Raw genomic sequence first — 8,071 nt, forward strand, 5'->3', positions numbered from 1 at the left:
TAAGTTTTAGTTTGCAAGTGTAAAATTAGGGCTGCTTTTACAAAGTGTAAAGTTAGCAACACCATGTAAAAGCACATTCAAGCGAGCGCGTCATAGAGGTGACGGGGATCCGACTTGGATTCCCGCCAATTCTAGCGTCGGCATTTGGTATGCATTCCTGAGGGAGAACTCCACGGCAATTTGTAAAATCAAAACCGGCATGGGTTCCCCCCCAGGAGCATACCAGGCCCTTAGGTCTGGTATGGGTTGTAAGGAGACCCCCCCTACGCCGAAAAATCGACGTAGGGGGTCCCCCTACAATCCATACCAGACCCGTATCCAAAGCACGCTACCCGGCCGGCCAGGAATGGGAGTGGGGACGAGCGAGCGCCCCCCCCCCCCTCCTGAGCCGTACCAGGCCGCATGCCCTCAACATGGGGGGGTTGGGTGCTCTGGGGCAGGGGGGCGCACTGCGGGTCCCCCCCACCCCAGAGCACCCTGTCCCCATGTTGATGAGGACAGGACCTCTTCCCGACAACCCTGGCCATTGGTTGTCGGGGTCTGCGGGCGGGGGCTTATCGGAATCTGGGAGTCCCCTCAAATAAGGGGGCCCCCAGATACCGGCCCCCCACCCTAAGTGAATGGATATGGGGTACATCGTACCCCTACCCATTCACCTGGAGGCAAAGTGATAGTTATTAAACACAAGACACAAGGGTTTTTAAAATCATTTATTAGTCTGCTCCGGAGGCCCCCCCTGTCTTCTTTAGCTCTAATACCAGGGGGGGCTTCTTCTTCCGCTCTCCGGGGGGGGGTCTTCTCCTTCCGCTCTCCGGGGGGGTCTTCTCCTTCCGCTCTCCGGGGGGGGGGGGTCTTCTCCGCTCTCCGGGGGTCTTCTTCTATCTTCGCCGCTCTCCGCTGTTGACTTGGCGCACCCCGGTTCTTCTGCAGCTGTCCGGTGCCTTCTCCTTCAGCGCTGGCTGCCTGCTAACTTTGTGTGTTTGCGTCCCATCATGCTCCGGTAGGTACCCACGTGGGTAGGCACCCACCACGTGGGTACCTACCGGAGCATGATGGGACGGTGAGGCCTATATAAATGGGATGCAAGGCGCGCTTCCATCATTGCAGTGACAAGAGGCGTCGGGTCAACATCGGAAGAGGGGAGAAGAACAGAAGAGAAGAAGGTGACGTCACAGAAGACCGCGTTGGCTGCCTGCTAGTAATTGAGCTAACACACGAAGATAGCAGGCAGCCAGCGCTGAAGGAGAAGGCAACGGACAGCTGGAGAAGAACCGGGGTTCGCCGAGTCAACAGCGGAGAGCGGCGAAGATAGAAGAAGACCCCCGGAGAGCGGAGAAGACCCCCCCGGAGAGCGGAAGAAGACCCCCGGAGAGCGGAGAAGACCCCCCCGGAGAGCGGAAGAAGAAGCCCCCCCCAGAGAGCGGAGAAGACCCCCCCGGAGAGCGGAAGAAGAAGCTCCCCCTGGTATTAGAGCTAAAGAAGACAGGGGGGCCTCCGGAGCAGACTAATAAATGATTTTAAAAACCCTTGTGTCTTGTGTTTAATAACTATCACTTTGCCTCCAGGTGAATGGGTAGGGGTACGATGTACCCCATATCCATTCACTTAGGGTGGGGGGCCGGTATCTGGGGGCCCCCTTATTTGAGGGGACTCCCAGATTCCGATAAGCCCCCGCCCGCAGACCCCGACAACCGACGGCCAGGGTTGTCGGGAAGAGGTCCTGTCCTCATCAACATGGGGACAGGTGCTCTGGGGTGGGGGGGCCCGCAGTGCGCCCCCCTGCCCCAGAGCACCCAACCCCCCCATGTTGAGGGCATGCGGCCTGGTACGGCTCAGGAGGGGGGGGGGGCGCTCGCTCGTCCCCACTCCCATTCCTGGCCGGCCGGGTAGCGTGCTTTGGATACGGGTCTGGTATGGATTGTAGGGGGACCCCCTACGTCGATTTTTCGGCGTAGGGGGGGGTCTCCTTACAACCCATACCAGACCTAAGGGCCTGGTATGCTCCTGGGGGGGGAACCCATGCCGGTTTTTTATTTGAAAATTGGCATGGAGTTCTCCCTCAGGAATGCATGCCGAGCGACGCTGTAAATTTTTTTTTTTTTTTCCCCAACGCAACTTTTTTTTACCCGGCGCGATCCACAAAACTCGGCGTAACGTAACTTCGCACATGCGCAGTACGGCCGGCGCGGGAGCGCGCCTCATTTAAATGGGAATCGCCCCCATTTGAAGAGGAACGCCTTGCGCCGGCCGGATTTAAGTTACACAGCCTGAAATTTCTAGGTAAGTGCTTTGTGGATCGGGCACTTAGGTAGAAATTTTAAGGCAGTGTAACTTAAATGGGATTTTTTAAGTTGCGCCGGCTTTTTGTGGATATGCCCCTGTATTTGTGTAATATTCTGTATACATGTGCTATGTTCCTTTCAACAGTTTAGATGTTCTGCTTATTTTTAGTGCTGGGCTGTTTCCTTCCCGTCTCTCGGGTCCCCCTGCTCCCTCAGGCATCCTGCACTCCCTTGGGAAGAATTGTACATTTATTAGAGAGGCACCGAAATTTCTCCCACCGCAACATATTGGATGAAAATGGTGTTATCGGCATTTTGCAGATATTGGTGCCAAAACGAGGGCACGGGGGGCACGCGTGGGTGTGGGGGGGGGTTGAGGAACGAGGGTGGGTGTGGGTTGAGGAACGGGGGAACGCGTGGGTGTGGGCGGGGGGGGGGTTGAGGAACGGGGGCACGCGTGGGTGTGGGGGGGGGTTGAGGAACGGGGGCACGCGTGGGTGTGGGGGGGGTTGAGGAACGGGGGCACGTGTGGGTGTGGGGGGGGGTTGAGGAACAGGGGGCACGTGTGGGTGTGGGGGGGGTTGAGGAACGGGGGCACGTGTGGGGGGGGTTGAGGAATGAGGGCACGCGTGGGGGGGGGGGGTTGAGGCACGCGTGGGGGGTTTAAGGAACGGGGGGCACGCGTGGGTGTGGGGGGGGGGTTGAGGAACGAGGGCACGTGTGGGGGGGGGGGTTGAGGAATGAGGGCACGCGTGGGGGGGGGGGGTTGAGGAACGAGGGCACGCGTGGGGGGGGGGGGGTTAAGGAACGGGGGGCACGCGTGGGGGGGGGGGGGGGTTGAGGAACGAGGGCACGTGTGGGGGGGGGGGTTGAGGAATGAGGGCACGCGTGGGGGGGGGGTGAGGAACGGGGGCACGTGTGGGTGTGGGGGGGGGTTGAGGAACGGGGGCACGTGTGGGGGGGGGGGGTTGAGGAATGAGGGCACGCGTGGGGGGGGGGGGGTGAGGAACGGGGGCACGTGTGGGTGTGGGGGGGGGGGGTTGAGGAACGAGGGCACGTGTGGGGGGGGGGTTGAGGAATGAGGGCACGCGTGGGGGGGGGGGGGTGAGGAACGGGGGCACGTGTGGGTGTGGGGGGGGGTTGAGGAACGGGGGCACGTGTGGGGGGGGTTGAGGAATGAGGGCACGTGTGGGGGGGGGGGGTTGAGGCACGCGTGGGGGGTTTAAGGAACGGGGGGCACGCGTGGGTGTGGGGGGGTTGAGGAACGAGGGCACGTGTGGGGGGGGGGGGTTGAGGAATGAGGGCACGCGTGGGGGGGGGGGGGTTGAGGAACAAGGGCACGCGTGGGGGGGGGGGGGTTGAGGAACAAGGGCACGCGTGGGGGGGGGGGTTGAGGAACGGGGGGCACGCGTGGGGGGGGGGGTGTTGAGGAACGAGGGCACGTGTGGGGGGGGGGGGTTGAGGAATGAGGGCACGCGTGGGGGGGGGTGAGGAACGGGGGCACGTGTGGGGGGGGGTTGAGGAACGGGGGCACGTGTGGGGGGGGGTTGAGGAATGAGGGCACGCGTGGGGGGGGGGTTGAGGCACGCGTGGGTGTGGGTTGAGGAACGCGTGGGGGGTTTAAGGAACGGGGGGCACGCGTGGGTGTGGGGGGGGGTTGAGGAACGAGGGCACGTGTGGGGGGGGGTTGAGGAATGAGGGCACGCGTGGGGGGGTTGAGGAACAAGGGCACGCGTGGGGGGGGGTTGAGGAACGGGGGGCACGCGTGGGTGTGGGGGGTGTTGAGGAACGAGGGCATGCGTGGGTGGGGGGGGGGTGTTGAGGAACGAGGGCATGCGTGGGTGGGGGTGAGGAACAAGGGCACGCGTGGGTGGGGGGGAGGAACTGTGGGGAAGGTTGAGCTACAGGTGGTAGGAGGATGGAGGAAGGTAGGTGGGGGAGGGGGTATGAAAGAGTGACAGGTGAGGGGGGGACTGAGGGGGTAGTTGGAGGAATGGGGGGGTGTGGTAATGGAGGACAGGTAAGTGGGGGGTGAGGGGCAGTTGGAGGAATGGGGGGGGGGAATGGAGGACAGGTAAGTGGGGGGTGAGGGGTATTTAGAGGAATGGGGGGTAATGGAGGACAGGTAAGTGGGGGTGAGGGGTAGTTGGATGAATGGGGGGTCGGGTAATGGAGGACAGGTAAGTGGGGGGTGAGGGGTATTTAGAGGAATGGGGGGTAATGGAGGACAGGTAAGTGGGGGGTGAGGGGTAGTTGGATGAATGGGGGGTAATGGAGGACAGGTAAGTGGGGGTGAGGGGTAGTTGGATGAATGGGGGGTAATGGAGGACAGGTAAGTGGGGGTGAGGGGTAGTTGGATGAATGGGGGGTAATGGAGGACAGGTAAGTGGGGGGTGAGGGGTAGTTGGAGGAATGGGGGGGGGGTAATGGAAGACAGGTAAGTGGGGGGTGAGGGGTAGTTGGAGGAATGGGGGGTCGGGTAATGGAGGACAGGTAAGTGGGGGTGAGGGGCAGTTGGAGGAATGGGGGGGTAATGGAGGACAGGTAAGTGGGGGGTGAGGGGCAGTTGGAGGAATGGGGGGGGGGTAATGGAAGACAGGTAAGTGGGGGGTGAGGGGTAGTTGGAGGAATGGGGGGTCGGGTAATGGAGGACAGGTAAGTGGGGGTGAGGGGCAGTTGGAGGAATGGGGGGGTGGAAGACAGGTGAAGGAGGAGAGGAATGAGGGACAGGTAGGTGGATGAAAGGGGGGCGTGGAGAAATGAGGGGGGCATTTGGGGGGAGGGTAATGGAGGACAGGTGGGGGAAGGATGGGAGGTTGAAGGACATGGAGTATCCCTCTAAATCCGGGAACACTCCAGGATAACACGGATGATGACCCCGGAGTGAATTCTCTCACAATCCCGTAGAAGTGACAGTTGCGGGTGTATCACCTGACCCTTTCCCCAGTCACACCGTGTAATGAGGGGAGCGGTAGGTGTCTCCCCTCCCCCTCACATCACTGCCCGCTTCACTCACCTTCTCACTGCTCCTGAACTCCACACTGATAAACCAGCTGCAGCCATGAAACCCTCATCGTGATTGGCCCTGGGGGGACATACCCTCATGCCGATTGGCCAAGGAGGACGTCCTCTCATCCTGATTGGCCCAAAGCTATGTAGCCTATGCCGATTGCTTACAACGCAAAGTGGGCGTGATTACTCATGCGACGCCGCTTGCCAGAATACCTGTTTGTAGCCCTGCCCGCTCCCTATTGGCTAGGCACCAGTAAGTTTATTTCCATTAAGCGCCTCTCATTGGATAGAATCAGAGAGACAGCCTAACTCAGTGTTGGGAACAAAGCAGTGTGTGACACACCTCCCGGGTCTGAGCTGTGTGTGTAGTCAGTGATTGGTTGGAGGTGGCTTCCTGCACCACGGCTCTCAGTCACTGCTAGTTCTGTCTTCTGTGTAAACTACAACTCCCACAATGCACCGGGGTTGCTGTGCACAGAGGTACTAGGAGCTGCTGAAGTCTGGCCTTACCTTTATACTAAAAACATTGGCCCAGATTCAGGTACATTTGCGCTTTATTTGCGGAGGCACAGGGCAATGATTTTGCCCTGCGCCCCCGCAAATATTTTGCGCTGCCCTCGATTCACGGAGCAGTAGCTCCGTAAATTGCGAGGGCGCGCCGGCAAAATTGCCCGGCGTAAGCGCACGCAATGTAAATGATCCCGCCGGGGGCGGGAATCATTTAAATTAGGCGCGCCGAGCGTAGAGCGCATGCTCCGTCGGGAAACTTTCCCGACGTGCATTGCGGCAAATGACGTCGCAAGGACGTCATTTGCTTCAAAGTGAACGTGAATGGCGTCCAGCGGCATTCACGATTCACTTACGCAAACGACGTAGATTTTAAATATCGCAACGCGGGAACGTGGGTATCCTATAGCATTGGCTGCGCCTGCTATTAGGATGTGTAACCTTACGCGAAACCCGACGTACGCAAACCACGTAATTTGCGTACGCAGGGCTCGCGCAACATTGTGAATCGGTGTTAGTATGCAATTTGCATACTATACACAGATCACAACGGGAGCGCCCCCTAGCGGCCAACGCAAGAATGCAGCCTAAAATCTGCGTGGCATAAGAGCCTTATGCCACGCAGATTTTAGGCTGCAGTCGGCGTAGCGATGTTCCTGAATCAGGAGCATTCGCTACGCCGGAGCAAGTAAGAAATTGCGCTGTGTAACCTATGGTTACACAGGCGCAATTGCTTCTTGAATCTGGCCCATTATGGGCTAGATTCACATAGATCAGCGGATCTTTAGATCTGCGTGATCTATGTGATTTAAGATCCGCTGCCGCAAGTTTGAGAGGCAAGTGGGTAATTCACAAACCACTTACCTCCAAACTTGCGGCGGTGGATCGTAAATCCCCCGGCGGAATTCAAATTTCGCGGCTAGGGGGAGTGTACTATTTAAATCAGGCGCGTCCCCGCGCCGATTTAAATGCGCATGCGCCGTCAGCGATTTTTCCCGGCGTGCATTGCTCCCACTGACGTCGCTAGGACGTCAGTGGTTTCGGCGTGAGCGGAACTTGCGACGAGCGGGTTAGAGAATCGGCGTACGCAAACAACGTAAAAAAAAAAAAAAAAATCGACGTGGGAACGACGGCTATACTTAACATTGGCTGCGCCTCATAGAAGCAGGGGTAACTATGCGCCGGGAAAACCGCTACGTAAACGTCGTAACAACACTGCGTCGGGTCCGCGTACGTTCGTGAATTGGCGTATCTCGCTGATTTACATATTTCTCAACGTAAATCAGCGAGAACGCCCCCGCGGCCATTTTTAAATTGCAGTTAAGGGGCCAGATTCACAAAGAGATACGACGGTGTATCTACAGATACACCATCGTATCTCTGACTTACACTGGTCCTATCTATGCGCCTGGTTCATAGAATCAGATACGCATAGATAGGGCTTAGATCCGACAGTGTTACACTGTGTTACACTGTCGGATCTTTTTTTAAACTTAAAAATGGCGCCGGGGGCGTTCCCGCTGATTTACGATAAATAATATGTAAATCAGCGAGATACGCAAATTCACGAACGTACGTGGACCCGTCGCATTGTTTTTACGTCGTTTCCGTAGCGGTTTTCCGTCGTATACTTACCCTTTCTTTTATCAGGCGCAGCCAATGTTAAGTATAGCCGGCGTTCCCGCGTCGAATTTGAAATTTCCTACGTCGTTTGCGTACGCCGATTCACGAACACGCGCATCGCAAGTCCCGCTCACGTCGCAACCACTGACGTCCTATTGACGTCAGTGGGAGCAATGCACGCCGGGAAATTCCCCGGACGACGCATGCGTATTTAAATCGGCGCGGGAACGCGCCTGATTTAAATATGACACTCCCCTAGCCGCGGAATTTGAATTCCGCCGGGGGATTTAGGATCCGCCGTCGCAAGTTTGGAGGTAAGTGGTTTGTGAATTAGCCACTTGGGGAGCGGATCTTAATTCACGTAGATCGAGCGGATCTAAAGATCCACTGAGCTACGTGAATCTGGCCCAAGATCCGACAGTGTAACACTGTCGGATCTTAGGCATATCTATGCGTAACTGATTCTATGAATCAGGCGCATAGATACGACCGGCCTAAGTCAGAGATACGACGGCGTATCAGGAGATACACCGTCGTATCTCTATGTGAATCTGGCCCTATGTGTTCCCCCACCCCCCTCAGTGTGTTCCCCCATCCTCCACCCTCCCTCAGTGTGTTCTCCCCCTCCACCCCCCCTCAGTGTGTTC

The 8,071-nt window shown here is 58.0% G+C and overlaps 1 protein-coding gene across 1 annotated transcript in view; it reads right to left on the reverse strand.

Moving 5' to 3' along the window:
* The window catches only part of LRRC28 (leucine rich repeat containing 28), an 83,828-nt gene extending 78,430 nt beyond the window's left edge, over positions 1-5,398 (reverse strand). Inside the window, exon 1 of the mRNA XM_040342344.1 lies at positions 5,299-5,398. The gene's annotated coding sequence lies outside the window, so the exon portion shown is untranslated. The remainder of the gene's footprint in view (positions 1-5,298) is intronic.
* Between the last annotated feature and the right edge of the window lie 2,673 nt (positions 5,399-8,071).

The sequence above is a fragment of the Rana temporaria genome, chromosome 3 (genome assembly GCF_905171775.1).
Source record: "Rana temporaria chromosome 3, aRanTem1.1, whole genome shotgun sequence".
Classification (NCBI taxonomy): domain Eukaryota; kingdom Metazoa; phylum Chordata; class Amphibia; order Anura; family Ranidae; genus Rana; species Rana temporaria.